Below are 18,159 nucleotides of genomic sequence, written 5' to 3' on the forward strand. Positions count from 1 at the left end.
TCGTGCGACGTGGGAGTGCGCGTGTGTGTGTGTGTGTGCGTGTGTGCGTGTGTGCGTGTGTGCGTGTGTGCGTGTGTGCGTGTGTGCGTGTGTGCGCGTGTGTGTGTGTGTGTGTGTGTGTGTGTGTGTGTGTGTGTGTGTGTGTGTGTGGTGTGTGTGTGTGGTGTGTGTGTGTGTGTGTGTGTGGTGTGTGTGTGTGTGTGTGTGTGTGTGTGGTGTGTGTGTGGTGTGTGTGTGTGTGTGTGTGTGTGTGTGTGTGTGTGTGTGTGTGTGTGTGTGTGTGTGTGTGTGTGTGTGTGTGTGTGTGTGTGTGTGTGTGTGTGTGTGTGTGTGTGTGTGTGTGTGTGTGTGTGTGTGTGTGTGTGTGTGTGTGTGTGTGTGTGTGTGTGTGTGTGTGTGTGTGTGTGTGTGTGTGTGTGTGTGTGTGTGTGTGTGTGTGTGTGTGTGTGTGTGTGGTGTGTGTGTGTGTGTGTGTGTGTGTGTGTGTGTGTGTGTGTGTGTGTGTGTGTGTGTGTGTGTGTGTGTGTGTGTGTGTGTGCGTGCGTGCGTGCGTGTGTGTGAGCGTTGTCGTTTACTTCGCCGAAACGGCGTGGTATGTGAAACGAGCAAGGAAAGAGTAACAGCGCCAGTAGCAAGGCAAGCAACAACATACGCCTTCGGCCGAAAAGTCTCACCGTGGCCGTAATCGTAAGTCCAGTGACTATAACTATGCATCATCTCAGCAAGCAAGCATGCCATGATGTTGAGGCTGTAAAATATGAACATGATGGCCGCCGCGTCGACAGCGGGTCGATGGTGATACATTACGCGGGATGCAGACATGTACTGAAGGGAAACGTAAGGGGTCGCTCACCGTAGGACGACCCAGAGACATCGATTCAAAGCGGCGATAAGAGGTAAAGGGGGATGTTGAGGATGTACAATGACCAGTATTTCCACTGACGCTGTTCGCTATGATGTTTCACTGATCTAATACACCAGACGTGGAATGGCCACGACGCCACAAGACGCGTCACACTGAAGTCAAGCACAGGTCGGCAACGTGCTTGTCGCCATTCCAGGGCCGATGACTCCTGTTCGCAGCATTCCGCTAAGCTAAGTGCGTCTGATTTAAGCCTCGACAGCCGGGTTTTCGAGTCTTGGTCGGCGCTGACGCATACCAGCGCCGCCCGTTTGGCACTGCTCACTCTGGCTCTAGTACACCATCACCTCGCACAGGATGGCCGTGAAGAGCTTGCGCCAGCGGTTAGGCACGCCATACGCCTTGATGTAGACGTAGCGGCCCTGCAGCTCCCTGGGGCACGGCACGTGCAGACGGGGCCGGAACAGTGCGCTGTTGTCTCGACTGACGTAGTCGCACTTGCTGCCCGACCTAGCGTCTACGCTGACCACGTGCTGCTTGTTGCTGACGTAGACGCTCAACTTATCCAGGTTCAGGGCGTAGTCGCGGTACTGAGTTGAATTGTCTGCAACACCAGAGCAAACTTATCCGATGTTGAAACCCAAAGTCTGTTTGCAGAAGTTATGACATGCCAATTCGTGTCGGTAATACCGTCTTGGCCATCGTAGATGTTCAAAACGTTAGTTGGGCAAAGAGAAAATCGCGATAGTTGTGTATTGGCGTGTGGTAGCACATCGAAGTTCAGCTTTCCTTATGTTGACGTCTGCAAGGCATACGTTCTCTTCATTTCACCGCATGCGTTTTGCATTCTCACTTCCGTCTTCCCTACCGCACACGCAACGAGCTGTCAAAGCGTCGATAAGGGCTCTCCATCATTGTTGATCGGTCACCTTCACATCTTTTTCGCGCCAGACTGTGTCACTTACCTTGGCCTTCGCCGTCCCATGGTATACCACTCACCTTCGCCTTCGCCGTCCCATAGCGTGCCACTCACCTTCGCCTTTGCCGTCCCAGAGCGCCATCACCACCCCGTTCATCTTCCTGCGACGTCCCAGATCGACCATCCAGACGGGGTTGTCGACGTAATAGTTGTCGAGGATGGCGCACTTGTTGAGGTGGTTACTCTCGTCGCCGTCCACAGCCAGCTTCGAGTTGCCGTAGGTCCAGTCCTTCCATCTCTGGCGCTTGTCATTTACCCAGGTTGGCCGCTGGTACGCCATGTTCTCAACTGCAACATGCAGTCAACACGCTTTGAACAAAACAGACCATGACAAACCAAGATAGCTCGGACCACACGCCCGCAAAAAGTAAGATAGCTCGGACCACACACCCGTAAAAAGTTACCGTGATGGTCGCACTGCAATGCATCTTAAATATCTTTTATTGCAACGTGATGTGGCCGACCCAAGTCTGTAGATGAAGCTAAGTGTTACTTCCGTTATCGTGGTCTATTTAAAAATAGAAGAAAGCATGTAAAAGATCTCACTTGTCCTAGCTGGTTCTAGACTCGGACAAGCATTGGCTCTTGCCCAGAAGTACTCATGTAACTCAAACTAGAATCTTTCCCGTTCCAAACTCACGGCAGGGTGACCCCTGGTTGACTCGGATGTAGCCGGGGCCACAGGCACCTCGATTGGGACAACCCAGTACTCCTGCCCTCATAGCAATCTGCTTGTGCCAGTCAACAGGGTGAAGCCGGATATAGCTGGCCACAAACGGCTGGTTGAGGTAGTGGCGTCGCTCGGTGGCCCTGTCCATATTGCCGGCAAACACCTAACGAAGAAAAGACCAGGACAGTAAACGCTGCGCCGACGCCAGGGCAGTAAACATCATCGACGCCGGACCAGTCAAGATCGTCGACGCCTGACCGGTCAAGATCACCGACGCCAGGCCAGTAAAGGTCACCGACGCCAGGCCAGTTAAGATCCCATCACTATCGTTGGAACACTCTCTGGCTCGAGTGAATGACAACAATGAAAGTGTTGCTGATTCTTGAAAGTGCTTTGAGGCTGATCATACCATGTGTTTTCTGCTGACCTTTGGGTCGAGGTGGTTGTCGTCCTTGTAGAAGTGCCAGACGACGCTGTTGTTGCTGTAGGACAAGCTGTACTGAGTGACGTACCGCTGTCTCCTTCCATCTCCGCGGCCCAAGGTCAAGATGCCGGTCACCTTGCGTGGCGGGCCAAAGTCGAACTGAAGCCACTGATTTCCTTGGGGAAGAGAAAAAGCCATTGTAAGGGCTGCGTGTGATCACATGGTGAACTACTTGGGACACATGCATATGTAGACCATGTTTTGGTTGCCTGATAAATCTGCATGCCGAAATAAAAAAAAATTATTTGTCTTTGTATCTCAATCAGTTGTCATGTCTTACCTAAATAGGCATAAAACCCTGTCGTGTCCATCTGTCTGAAGCGCCAGCAAACTCACAACTGCTCAAGACACTTAAATCTGTCCCTTAACAGGCCTTGTTAATGCAGATAATTGTTTGATATTGTGCGTTGCCAGTAAGGCCAGGTTTGGACACACGGAACTTTGTCCTCCAGCCCTGCGCTGCTCACTGTTTTTGTGCCTGGAGCACCAGGCTGAGCTACTGAAGATGACGCCGTCCTCTGGCTGGCAGGATCGTCTCCTCCGCCAGCGGGCGAACTGGAGGCGGTCACCTTGGCGTGTGGTGGCACGCTGATCAGCTGACGACACTCTGAGACAGAACACGACCATAGTGACGTCACGCTGTAAGAACAGAACGGAGGGCAGCTGACCACGCTCTGAGACGGAACGCAACAGCAATGGTGACGTCGCGCCGTCAGAACAGAACGGAAGGCAGCTGACCACGCTCTGAGACAGAACACGACAATGGTGACGTCACTCTGCCAGAACAGAACGGAGGGCAGCTGACCACGCTCTGAGACAGAACACAACAACAATGGTGACGTCACGCTGTCAGAACAGAACGGAGGGTAGCTGACCACGCTCTGAGACAGAACACAACAACAATGGTGACGTCACGCCGTCAGAACAGAACGGAGGGCAACTGACGACACTCTGAGACGGAGCACGACAATGGTGACGTCACACTGCCAGAACAGAATGGAGGGCAGCTGACGACGTCTGGGAAGACACAACAGTGATAAGCTGACGACATTCGGGGAAAACAAAACAGTGGTCCTGACGACATACGAGAAAAGACAACAGTGTTCAGATGACGACACAACAAACACAACACACAGTCCAAACGGGAAAACGAACTGAGCACCAGCCCGCAAAAGGACGGAACAACGAAAAAGTAAGACCGAGTCGTCCACGCGCCGGAGCATAAGTCAGCTAAAAACACGCTAGCATTGCACAGTAGAGCGCTGGTCAATTGCATGCCTGCTGGGCCTTTGGACGGTGTAGAAACCGGGATACCAGTTATCCAACAAAATCTACATCAGTTGTGGTGTGTCGTTTCGACTGGGGAAGAGCTTCCCTACGCCTCTTTGCAAAAGGACGTCCAATTCAACCTGGCTCAGGCGGATCTAGTACTCCAACTTAGGGGCCGAGGTAGCAACGCCGAGTTGGGAGGGGGAGAGCCAAAAGGTATCATTTTTATGAAATAAATTTACATTTCATTTGTGATCAAATTTTCTCAAGCAGTGGTTTCAAATAAATTTCGCTGTTGCAAAAATCGCTCAGCTTTTCTTCGAAACCCACGAATGTATCTTGCTACCCAGCCATCTCGCTACCATGGGGGACATGGCCCCGTTGCCCCCTCCCCTGGGTTTGCTCTTGATCGGCTGATCGGCTGGCTCATGATCTCTTGGTAACAGCTGAGAGGTGACAGGCACACATCAGCCTTGTATGCCTGTCTGATTTGATTATCCGAGCGTTTAGTACATGCATACCATGATAACGCGCAGATTTGTAACGTGCGTGAATAAACTTGACGGTCAATGTACACATGTGCGTTCAAGCCCCACGACCAGCATGCTAGGATGCTGAGTAATTGCGTAAACTATTCTCGCAGAAACCTACTCATTATTCTGCACACAGACAAGGGACGGTGTTTCCTCTTCATCATAATGAAAGGCAATTTTCGGAAATGTTGCGTGCAAACTATTGGTTCTTTACGGCGTGTAATGTCTTGACCAGATTACACCATGCAGCGATGTTAATAGCTTAATTTCGGTTCCAGACGCACGGTGAACTATGCCGAATAAAGCATTCTAATCGCATCTAATGGCACTATTTTATCAAACATATCTTCTCATTCCTGGACTATTCCTATCATAGGCGTAGGAGCGTTTCAAAAAGTGGGGGGCCAAGCCCAGTGCGTACTTCAGGAACTTTTTTTTGGAAAACAAGCCCGATGACCGAGGAGGGTGAAGTAGAGATGAAGGTTATTATTCTTTACTCAAATGTAATGACGGCTATGCTAGATATGCATCTAGAACTGTTTCTCAGTGGTTTCACACTCTTGCCTATCTGACTCATCTATGCCATTCGGCAAATAAGGCTATCCAGCTTCCCAAGATCATTCGTCCATTTCAACGTTGTCTTTTCTGGGGAGTCAAAATTTCATGAGCGGGTAGGCATTTTGGGTTAATGAGGAGGTATCTGTCTCCACAGGATAGATGCCAAAATATGGCCTAAGCATACGCTGGTGAGAATTTTGAAAGTGAAGAGATGGCTTACAGCACAACAGATTTTGCATGCGCCTTCATTTCGCTGGCTGCTTTTCAAGAAATAAGACTTGTCACGCCATTTTAGGCGGAAACAAGTTCGGAAACTTGAAACTGCCAAAAATCAAGTGACAAAACCCATAGAACTGGAGATTCTCCTTTGAAAACCAAGCCGCAGAATGAGGGCCCTTCTGTCACATATTCCTTGTCTGAGACCTGCTCCCGTCCGCCGTCGGTGGCCACTGCCCTGGTCCGGCTGTCTCCGATTGACGGCCGTGAACTGATGGCATGGATGCTTTGTTGCAAATTTCTGGATCAGCATTGCTACTAATTGGGATGTAAAACACGTGTTGGACACCTGCAACGGTGCTTTTTCCGAATTATCTTCCCTTACACCACACTACCCCAGAAAAAATGTCGCCGGGAAGCTGCCTACTTTAGGTATGAATTGGCCCAATGGAGATTTATTTGCACGTCATTCAACGTAGATGACTTGATCTGCTCTGGTGTGTTGGCAGGAGGTAACCAGAGCCTTGGTAAGAGGAACACAAGGTTGGCAAAAACCCCCTTTATGGTGATCCCCCCCCGCCGCCACAAAAAACATCCCCGGCCACAATCGACTTGTTCACAAGGGACACGGTTTTCTTCGTTTTATTGTTACTTTTACGTTGTAACTAGAACATAAACCAGAAGCTACCGTCAAATCAATTCTGTTTACATTTTTAACACGCGCCTGGGTTGCCGGCTAGATACCTTTTGCTCGGGCCAGTGGTCAATTTGACCCCCTGAGATCTCGGGAACTAAGGGAGCTATAAACACAAAATTCACAGGGTGTGTTGACCTGTGCGTGAACTCACTTAGGCCAAAGTTTGAGGTTCCTAGATCACGACTTTTGGGGCAAATAAAGTCAAACAAGGTCAAGTTTCAGGATGGTCTCTAAAGTGGCCCCAGAACCTAGATAACTATTTCTGAGCACAAGGTCACATGTTCAGTTCAGGTCAGTGACCTTGTTTGACTTTTTGAAGGTCATGGTGACAAAAATCATGTAAGACTGCTCTGAGTTTTGCATTTGAATAAGCCAGAAAGGTTACGCTAGGCAGTATGTTTTTAAAAACAAAACGTTGACATGCGTCATTTTAGGTCAATGACCTATTTTGACCTCTAAGAAGTCCATGGACGATGTATAATGCGGTTCCTGCTATCAATAAATTCGAAGTGAGCACCAGAAACTATCCCATAGAGCAAACCCTAGAGTAATAAAACAGGTCGGTTTTGACCTTGGTCTGACCTTTATACCTACCCCTAGGTCAACGTAATTTGCTCATGTAATACTTGTGTTGCTTAAGAAAGGATCTCAGATATGTGTGGCTTCGTCTACCACTCCAATGTTGCCTCAGATTGAACGATTCCCTAGAAGTCGAATTCGCTGAAACCATGGCCTGACTTTGACCTGCCATAGGTCAAAATCAAAGGACAAGCTTTTGATGCCAAACGATTGGCTATTCAATGGTCTACAGCTATGCAAAACATGGTGCGGTTGCGCCTCGCCGTTCAGAAACCATTCTGGAAAAACCTTCGGGGGGCGGGGGCGAGTCAATTTGATCAATTTTCACCCCCACCCGAGCGCGTGTTCAGATCAATAACCTGCAGAAATCAGGCGTTTAACGACTGCATGGAATAAATCACCGGTGTCCTTAATTTGCAATGGCTTAATGAACTCTTTCCAAACCGATAGAATTCAGAAGCTTTTCGTAATATTTTATCTGCGTTCTACGGGCATTGAGGACATCGGGAAAGTAGGCTGTAGATTGATACGTTTAATCGAAATTTGAGGGTGAAAATTTTGATTGCAGATCGAGTGGCCAACACTGGGTATTAACATCGCCAAGCCATGCTGGTCTGGAAATGTTTAACATTTAGTCAGAATCATTTTGTGATACAATTTATATCACGTGATTTTTAACATGCGCGCTCGCAATCGTAATAAAAACCTCGACACCAGGCGTCGCAGTGTCCATAGTCATCGGAGAGTCTTAGTGGCTAACTTTTCGTCATGGTCCACCGGTGGACGAAAATGATTACGGTGCTGAAATAAGTACCTTTAAAAACTTAAATCGGTTGGTAATAAAAGCTACGTGACATAATTTTGAGCATGTGTACTCGCAAATCTTAGTTCAAAAAGCTCGACGCCAGGCGTTGCAGTCTCCGTAGGCCGCGCAGCGTCGGCTCAACAGCTAATACTGAGCCGTGGCCAACGGGTGGACGAAAATGATGACGCTTCTGAAAGAAGTACCTTTGAACGCTTCAGGACATCAAATCTTACATCTACAAGGCAGTCTGGGCGCATATTTCACGTGTGCGATTTTTAGACTGATGATAAGAACGGATTGGCCCTTAAAGCACCGCGAAGTGGTGCTGGAATCTGGTGGTGGAACTGGAAGAGTAAAGGTAGATTCTCTATCATCGCGTTTCTCTAAATATTAGTCTGTCCAGAAGACAGATTAACACGGCGTTCCGCCGTCTGGTGGCACTTGCAGTGGCCGACGCCGTTCGGTTTTACGGAAGCTGCAACCCAGACCATCGCTGTCCTTGCTCTCGAGGCTGTGCGCGGGCATGTTCACACCTTTTATGTATATTTTTCACTAATCCATTCTGAAAAATGAACGTTCGTAGGCAAACATTGTTCCTTTGGGATGCCCTTGTTCGTTTTCTTTGAACTCATTTTGACCTACTCTTCAACAATAATGAGACCTTCACTCTACTCAACAATAACGAAGCCTATTATTTCCTTCCGGGCAAGGGACCCCTTGAGAAGAACACCAAGAGCACATTACCGGTTCCGTTCAAGAGCTGAAGGGCCACTCCGTCTCATCGCGAAGCGTCTTCTGGCTGTCATTCTAGCCACACGGGGTGGGATCTCCTGGTCGATACGGAGGCCATTGGAAGGATATATTTTATCACACTGTTCCCCTCCCCGATACGGGAGGCCTTCTGACCCGCGCAGTTGGCCCCGGATCAGCTCAGGAACCCTCCTTGGCGCAACAACATCTCTGATCGTCAAAGGTAGTCTAATAATTGTCACACAGGCTCCAGTTCCGTGTTTTTCTGTTTTCTTAAGAGATATTGAGGAATCCCCTGAACGTAGATGGTAGACGAAGTGGGGGTCCTAAGCTTGTATTGACGTGGCTAATCCATGTCCGTCTTAAAATGTTCAAGATTCAGGTCAGAATTGATTACTGGTACAACACTGTGTAATATGGTTTTGAACATACGCGCTCGCAAGTCATAGCAACAACAGCCTGAACGCCAGGCGTTGCAGCCTCCATAGGCTGCCTGGCGTCGGCCTGCGGCTGTGACACTAAGCGATGGCCAATAAGAAAACAAAAAAGTTGACGCATCTTGAGGAAGATGACTGGTGAACTAGGTAAATCAGCATGTATATCTAAATGTGGTGCAAAAGTAAACTAAACGCACCCTTAATCTGAAAAGTGGGCGACCAGCTAACACTGCTGGCCCCCACCCTGAAAGTGGGGGGGGGGGGGGGCATGGCCCCCCTGGCCCCGCCCTGTTCTCCTACGCCCATGATTCCTATTAAAGACGTTGCATGTCGGCAGCCTATACCGGCTGAAAATCTGTCATGGATTTTAAAGGCAAACCCGAACATGCCACACACACAAGGTTTCACATTTGCTGCTGCTGATGGGCCATGGCTTACCTTGGCAGCCGATGAGCTCCAAGCGCATGCTGGGGTGGCCATGCCACTCCATCACATGGACGCGCACGAACCGAGCTGTGATTGGCTCGTCCAGGTACAGGTGACGCAGCGAGTGTGAGTCCGTGTTGGCTGAGAACGTCTGCGGAGGCCATAATTAAAGCCGCGACTATTAAAGCTGCAACGAATTGCTAGCACAGACAACCAACGTTTCATAAATGTGAAGTTTATCTAAAACGCTAGTAAGAGAGTTTCTTCAGCTCCTGTTTTCGCGCGATGGGGTTCTTAAACAGCAGGTTATCATTGAAACACATAATCTACTGATCACACTGCATACATTGAATATATGCATACACTGCATATATTGAACATATGCAGTGTCCGTGACGCAAACATGCAAAAAAAACTGTTTTAAAAAAATAACAAACCCTACTGTGGTTCAAGTATTTTCCTAATATTTTTTAATGGTGGCTCGATCTATTTTTTCAATCAGTCTCTGACATAACCAATGCCGGCTAGTGCCACCAGCAGAGCTTCTAATGCTGATATATGGCGATGATTATCACGATTGCGCACACATACGCACTCGTACACGTGCTTTTCGTAAATTATTTTCTGCATACCTGTTTTTTTTCCGTAGATGTCGTTTGTGAACTTCCATGTATAAGGCCGTCATCGCTGTACGACAGAACAAACTTGGTGACCCACTGCTTCCCATCGCCACGTCCCTGGGTCATGACGCTGGAATCTGCACGAGAAAGCCAGTGGTCAGCAAATGCGGCACAAACGTGATAATAAGGTCCGACTGCATCATACGTAAGCATACCGGACCCGGAAAATAAGCGTTCTAATGCAGACATGCAAGGCGTTCACGTTATCACAAGTTGCGCGGTTTCTGCTGAATCAGGCGCAACACTATGACAAAAGTACTTGAATATGCCTTGATCATACAACATAACTAAAGGGTGTCAGTCTGTGTGTATTTTTCCGAGCGTATCTGTGCGTCATAGTGGCGCAAAAAGGTACTAAATCATCGAAAAAGGCACCGGGTGTATTTTTGGGTGACTCTCTAGCTGCAAAGGTATATAATGTGGAAGAATGGACCTTCGCTGTGAATTACCATGATCAGACAGTATGTGGTCAAATGCCGATCACCCTATCCAAGTTAACACCATGACATCACCACCATTCACCTGGTTTGACATCGATCGATCGGTGACAGGTGTCTGAAAGTATTATGTCACCAATATCAGCAAGAAGCACCTAGCTAATACATGCCTTGACCCAGCTGATCAAAACAAAATCCGGCCATGAGCCCACTAATCATAAACCGGTATAAATGGGTCCCTCTGGCCGTAACCTAACCTGACCCAAGATATAAAGATCATTCACTACGCTCCTGCCCTGACCTGACATGACCTTCATGCCACCATCCATGAGACTATCTCATCTTGGACCTGTTATTCAGGATATCAGCTCTGCTCCACTGACTGTGACTCAACCCCGGACCACACTGACCGTGGCCTGACCGCTGCTCCGGACCCCACTGCTCGTAGCCTGACCTCTGACCCCACTGACCGTGGCCTCGACGCCGAGGTCGATGAGTAGCCACTCGGCCTCGCGCTTGTAGCCGGCGCACCAGGCCCGTCCGCTGGGACCGTGCAGCCGGGCGTACTTGGTGTTGCAGTTCTTGTCCGTGAGTGAGGGTGCTGCTGGCCACCGCATCCTCCACCCCGTCATCAGGCCCAGCGGCTCCGAGCACCCTGTGAAATCAGAGCGGCTGTGTTATGGTTGAGGCTCGTGAGGATGCCACCAGTCTCTTGCGTCCTTCAGCACGGAACTATTACTATTTTGCTCGCTTCTAGAACAGGTACCCCTTTTAACGTTACGTATCCGTCCTCACGCGTTCTATGTTTTTGAAACCCTGCCATTTATTGTTATTACGTTTCTCCCGATATACACAATAAAAACCAGCTCATTTGTACAGATGTTACTCTCACCAGGAGGGAGCTGTTATCACTCGAGACTTTGCCAGGAAAATGATTGGCACTTCCTTGCCATCAGATGCAATACTAAGCTAGAGCTATGACACAAAAGCCAGTGGGCAGTCCGGTAAACAAGAAACCAAACGACACGCCTCTTGCTAATCAACACTTGCAGCCTGTCCCTTCATGACGAAGATAAAAGAACCATCTGCAAGAAGTAGAAAGTATTCTTGAGGCGTACGTGGATGATATCTTCGTCCTCAGTGTTTGGGAGATTTTAAGACAAAACGTGTCCCCATACAATACAATGCAAACACCGTGTTTTCGTTATATAATATCAGATACATTCTCCTCACAGAAAATATGCACGTTGCATGCAAATATGCATGCGTGCACGTTGATTTCAGCGTTGCCCTCATAACCTTCGCAGGGCACTTGTTTCTTAAGGATAACAACCGTTCGCCGTTATCTATAAACATGCTATCATGCTCCTTAGCTCTCAGCTGGCCAGACAACCGCGTTGCTCCAACATGTCATGAGTTGGTGCGGTGAGCTCTTCATGCACTGTATTCAGCCCCTAAACAGCAAACTTGCCTTCAAAAATCTTACCGTCGACTGTGAGGGGGAAGACGATGGCGGTCCATAGGACCAAGGCGGATGCCAAATGCCACATACGCGTCATGCCTGCAAGAAGACAGTCATCAGCAAAGATCATGTTACTGAGCCAACCAGTTCAAGAAACCAGGTATACCAAGACTCACGGTCACGTTCAGACTGCACAACCTAAATTAAGAATAGATTACGTTGCGAACAACTTGCTCGCCATGTGCAAGATGTGACAACCCCCTGTCTGAGGTAGTACATGCCAAATAATACCCTGAAAATAGAACATCATAAAGATCTTACCGTCAAATAATTGCAGTGCTTTCGCCTTTGAGCGAACGGCCATCACCGTTACGGAGTTCTTTGGCTTTGCTCCGTAACAAAGCGACTATCACCGCGTAAATTAACTTTAAAGACAAATGTTGAACGAGCGAGGCATGAGGCCGGCTGTCTCGGCCCCATTGGACTCTGCTGGTCGTGCGTCAGCCGCCGTGGTGAGCAGACCGAAGCCTCGCAGGGCCGACAACGCCCTTGATCGACTAACCGGATCGAAAGTCTGCTCCCAACCCTCGACCGCGTCTGGTAACAGAGGTGCTGCGGCTTCCCGACCGGTCAGTGATTGCTCACTGCGGCGAGCAACACGCGCCAGTCCCCTGCCTACATGATGCGCTCGCTTGCACGTATAAATGAGTAAGGCCCCGCCGTGCGGTGATCACCATGTAAGGAACCTTCACTCTCATCCATCTAGTTGGCAGTCTACGGAATGTGCTAATATAAAGTTGACGACAATTGAACAGAGACAATATGAACAAAACACGAATGATTTTCGCAGTGCTACAGCCGAGAACACCATCAAATACATCATATTGTACTTTGGTTGAGCGCCTTCGCAGAAAATAAAACGTATGCAACGAACACAATTCCAACCACACTACTTGACAAATCCAGCTAAAACCGCCGATTTCCATTTGCATTACCATACGAATGGACCAACAGCCTGAAGGGAGCAAAGAACAACTCCACCACCTGACAGCTGACTGCCGCCCGAGATCTGAACGCCTTCTAATCGGCCCTGACGTTCGCTTTCGTAACGGCTGACACGGAGTGAGCGGTGTCGGTCCGGCGCGCTGCCGTCCGGGCGGCGTTACTAACGAAATCAGGAAAACACTGCAGCGCCGTCCGATCCAATTAAACGGAGCACTCGTTAGCCAGGTGGAGGAAAGTGTCGCGCACTTTGTAGGTGGATAGAATCAGCCGGGGCGAGGAACGTAGTCCAGCTGTGTGCTTTTCGACAAACGTTGAGTTCAAGCGCCGAGCGAGGCTCCTCTGTCCCCAGTGCTCTGCACGACCGCTGTGAACTCTTCAGACGATGTTCGAGCTTCACTGGGGCGAGATAGATCTACGTGCTGTTAAGATGTGCGGTAAATTCGTAGATTTGGTGTCATGTACCTGAGTCTCATGAGACCAAAATTACGTGGGAGACTGGCTGAACAACTGGCCACAAACATGCCAGGCCAGGCCATGATAACAGTGCTGGCTGACCTGACCTGTCCAGCACAACTGATTTGCGACCGTCCGGCCGTGTCTATTCAAAAGCGACCTATTCAAGTACGAGCCTCATCTCCCAGCGCCTCCGTTTGTACGGCGTCCCCAATTTGCCGGCCTGTCCGCCACCGTGTCTGTTGCCCGCCACGCAAGTGAGAAACGCCCCGAGATCGGCATCGCGGCGCAATTTAGGGTCGGCCCGCCTCGCGGCCGTAAGTCACCGACGGCCGGCGGCGTCCGCTGATCCTATCACCGCGGCTGGCCGTCCCCGCTGGCGCGCGCGACACTCACGACCCGTCATTACCCGCTCGTCAGCGGGCTGGCGGCCGGCGCCGCGACCGCCCGCACCGCACCACAAGTTAATTTATCGACTGTGATGGGCCGAGGTTGATTTGAGTGCCGCCGCTGACGGCTGCGTGCAGCTTGCGCGCTGAACAGGAGCTGCGCTGAGAGTCGGCCCCTCATCACCCGCCGCTCCCGGTCCGGATATTGCGCACGGTGTGTGAGTCGGGCCCATCCGGACACCAGCTGTACGGATACTCGCAGTCCGAAGTGATGGCGTTAACGTACAACGCAGCACGCAGGACGTTTCATCGTCGGCACCTACATTAGTAAGGATAAACATCCCAGGAAGTCTGATCGCAGACGCCACCGAGGTATTAACACAGCCCAAGCTGCCTGCTTGTCGGCTCGCGGAAATCGCGACCGGATTGTGAAGCCTTCCCGGGCCCACGCTTACCTGTTTAAGGCACGTTTCCAATTTGCACGTGGCAATTTGCGTGAGGTGTTTCATGGCCCCGGCGTCACACTCGCCATTTTTGGCGCCGCTTCCAGCGTGCTTTTATCCCCGAGTCCGCCTGTTTCGCTCGTTCCCGGCCGCAGATCGGTGTAATTTTGTGTTAATGGCCGGTTAGCGTCGGAGGTGGGGCCGGCGCTGCGGCCCTGTGATGTGGCGGCGACTCGACCCGCACCCGGCCGCCCGGCGGCCCGCCGGCGGGGCCCCAGCAGGTCCACGCCGCCCCGACCGCTCCCTCCACCGGCGCGACGGCAGGACGCAGCACAGGAGCATTGCTGGACATGGCATGTTCGTGCCAGAGTGATCCTAGTTCAGCCCGCAGTCCATTCTCTGACCGCTCCCCGAATTCGCGAGGCTTCGCCGTGCGCCGCCGGCACTGGGGCGCGGTCGGGCAGGTGCACGCCCCGGCAGTGTCAGGGCTCCTGTTTATTCGACTGGTGGTGGCCTTTGCCCAGACTCAGCAGTGACCACGAGCAGGCCGGGGCCGGCCGGAGCGTCGGCCGCAGCGACGGCCGGACGGCAATGGGCCGAACCGCATTCCATCCTTCACTTGCGGACGCTTTCTTGCTTTGTCCTTCCGCGTGGGGCACCGCCGCGCGGAAGCGGAAGCTTCGCCTCTAATATTAAGTCGCATTGCACTTCTATAAGCTGGTTGTGAACTTCTCAAAAATCCTATGGCTCAGGTATGCTAGATTAAGCATAAATATTCCATTAAAAAATAATGGAACGTTGTTTACCATGACCTACAGCTGGCTATCGTTGGCCGTTGTGCGCAGCGTGCTCCCTTTCCTGCCTGCGGGCCCTTGAGAGCGCGGCATAAGGCTCGGCAGTCAGCTGACACCGCCGGCTCGCGGCCGCCGGCGTCGGGAGCAGGGCGGCCCGCTCGCACGGCACGTAGGGGGCAGGCCGCCGGCGTGCCACAGCTTTCCACGCCTTATGGCTTCCGCGACTCGACTGGGGCGGGATTCCTCACGTGGCGTCTGGGCCGCGGTCGGATGCTGAGGCTGCGCTCAGGAGCTCAGCAGCTCAGCAGCTCGGGCGACAAGTAAGTGACAGTGTGGGGATGTTTGAAATAAGTGAACAGGTGACAGATCCCGTATGACAAAGGCATTCAGGCCGCAAAATGTTTACGCCATAGCTTGAACAGCTTGTTGATTCATTCTGGGAGTTATGACACATAAACAGCATTAAAGCCTGCTTTGCACGCCACTTTATGTAGCCCCGTAGCATAAAATATGGCCACGATTTACTTCATGCAGACATACAGCCAGTGAACAGCGAAATTTGGTCCAGCAAGCTGTATCGCAGCTGGTTGTCTTACTGTTGACAGACTGCGAAAAAATGTTCTGCTTTTTGTATCCTATCAGCATACGGTATGTACCATACCCGAGAAAGAGGGCGACGACGATTAAACTAATTACATATATTTGATTCCGTTTTTCTCTGTCTAGCCTTTGGAAAAGCCCAACAAAATGGAAGAGCTGTATTCAAATGAGACACAACGTTGGATATCATTGTCATGCAAAGGAGATATGACTGCTGTGGCAGATGCCCACTAATATGCCGTTCACGCAGGAAACGAACAAAATGCCACCAAGGGCATATCAGTCCTGCTGATGTGCCATTTCTCATCGCTTTGATAATGACATGTTTTTTAGAGCCATACACCTATCACAAATAACCACTTTCTCAAACGACGCCACCCTAATTGGCAGCTCTGTCATTCGGTCACGGGCTGTCAACCCCGCTCTACTTGTCGCCGCGGTGCGACCGCGGCCTGGCCTCAGGTCGATGACAGGTCAATTGCGGGGGTGAACCGCTGCTGTCAAGCCGGCTGGTCGCCCTCAGGCCGGGACGAACACGTCCGGTGCCTCGTCGCCGCAGGAGCCACAGTGACCGCCAGCGCTGGCACGTTCAAGCCCCGGTTACCGCCGGTAGTGGACGCGTCTCGGCGGGTGCGGGTGTCGCGGCCAGGAGCCGCGGTCACTGCCGGCAGTGGACGCGTCCCGGCGAGTGCCGTGGTCACCGCGGGAGTTCCGGTCACCGCCGGCGGTGGACGCGTCCAGCGGGTGCGGGGGTCGCGTGCGTGCGGCGCGCGAGTGCACGCCCGGCCCGTATCGGCCCCCGGCGCCAGCACCCGTGTCGACACCGATCTGTCCGCGTGATTAGGTGCCGGTTTGGCTGCTGGCTTGCGGATTGGGGCCGACGCAACTGCAATCCGAAAGCAGGAATTCGGGGGCAAGGTGCTCAACGCAGCCTCGACGGCGGTGGTTGGCTTGTTTTCCGCGTAGAACAACCGTGCACCGTACGTGTTCTTCGTATATCTGATTAATGAAGGGTCAAATCGGTTTGTCTTGAACATCAGGGTTTGTCATCTTCCCATCTTTTAACGTTTGCCCTTAAACACTTTTGATATAATTTATGCGGTTTCCAAGAATGCTATTAGTTGGAACCAGCGCGCCTACCGTTCAGTCAAATTATTGGATAAATAGTTAACCCACACCTCCGATTAGCTGTCTGTTCTAAAAAGCGTTCTGCACTTTCCAACCAAACATCAGCTTCCTTTGAAACCAGAGGACGACTTAGAAACGAAGGTCTTGGTATAAATGCCAGGAGACGATGGAGTAATATTTATTTATTTAGATGTGTGCCAATAAGTGAACAAGCCATTGCTACCTCCGAAGCCCGCGGAATATTTGCCCCTGTCGAGCTCACCTGTAATCAACGAGGCTGTGTGTTTGTCTACAGCTGACTCTCCATACGCGGGCCGCTGTCGCTCGTCACTGTTTGTCCGCGGGCGTCACTGGCGGGCCTCACCGCTCACATGGCGCCGCATCGGCCGCTCACAGACCGCTCGCCGACCCCCGTCCGGTGCCAGAGGCCCCGTCAGTCGACGCGTCACACACGATGACGGCCGCCGCGTCCGCCGGTGCCGCTGGAGACAGCACGCAGTCACGCGGTTGGCGCCGCCCGTCGCCTCCGTGTACGGCCCGGCCGTCCGCTGTCTGCTGTCCGCCCCCTGACGGCGTCCGGAGTAGACTGAGGTCCGAGACGGGGGCCGGCCTGAGCGGCCCGCTCTCGCCCTCTGCCGGCCGCGCCCCCCGCACTCTGGCCAATCAGGCCAACGGAAACTAGACTGCGGAATCCCAGTACAACGTGCTGACAGGGAAGCTAGCAGAAACACCGGCTATCAGGTCACGAACAGGGACGGTGAACGATATCATTTCAAAATTAATCCGGGACGACAAGCCCTTAGAAACTTGCAGTTTGATTGCATTAAAAACAGATTCTTGCGTGCTGAAGAGTGGTTAGAGGTGACAGGTGTTCGTAACAAATTGTATCTTGCTAATTAAACGTTGTGGTTATTATGTAGTTTAGACCCGAATAATAATTTTAATTGCCCGATGCGGACCGGCCTCAAGCAGCGTGAGACGTGTTTAACGCTCGATAAGAGGCAAATTTTAGCATTTTTCACGTTTTCATGTCAGCACATTATAGTTATGAGAGCATTAAGCCCAGCACACTGTGGGAAACATATTACCAGTTGGGCCCCAACCACGGAAGCTGGAGTACTTGATGATGTTACGCGCAAGCGCAGAAGGCATCTTATATATTTACTAATGTAGCATAGCATGCCTCAGCTGTCTCAGGCCCATGTTAGCTTGCCTGGAAGCCCTGTTCCATGTAGTCATTTTCAGTGAGATATAAGTAAGCAATTTTATTCTGGCGCGTCCATAGTTTGGTGTGGACATCCCAGACGTGTCAGTGACTGAGTGACGCATGGATCAGTTGCAATGCATCCGATGAGCCTACTACACTTAGTACGCTGTCCTTTCAGCAAAGCTAAACTGAGTATCAATGGGGCACGCGTCGCAAAGTTCAGAAAAAGTCAGTTCTCCCGCGGACAATTGACTATCACAGCCTTGCTAGACACGCGGGTGGCGAGCCAAGCAGAC

The 18,159-nt window shown here is 51.2% G+C and overlaps 1 long non-coding RNA gene and 1 pseudogene across 1 annotated transcript; both read right to left on the reverse strand.

Moving 5' to 3' along the window:
* Nucleotides 1-552: 552 nt before the first annotated feature.
* On the reverse strand, nt 553-10,999 carry LOC119111725 (lactadherin-like; annotated as a pseudogene).
* A 6-nt stretch (nt 11,000-11,005) lies between these two features.
* Nucleotides 11,006-17,224, reverse strand: LOC119111865 (uncharacterized). The gene is made up of 3 exons (XR_005095633.1): nt 16,919-17,224; nt 11,869-11,943; nt 11,006-11,037 (listed from the first exon to the last, which is right to left on the reverse strand). It is a non-coding gene; the product is annotated as an uncharacterized LOC119111865 (long non-coding RNA).
* Between the last annotated feature and the right edge of the window lie 935 nt (nt 17,225-18,159).

Source organism: Pollicipes pollicipes, unplaced genomic scaffold (genome assembly GCF_011947565.3).
Source record: "Pollicipes pollicipes isolate AB1234 unplaced genomic scaffold, Ppol_2.1 Scaffold_7261;HRSCAF=8764_pilon_pilon_pilon, whole genome shotgun sequence".
NCBI classification, from domain to species: Eukaryota; Metazoa; Arthropoda; class Thecostraca; order Pollicipedomorpha; family Pollicipedidae; genus Pollicipes; species Pollicipes pollicipes.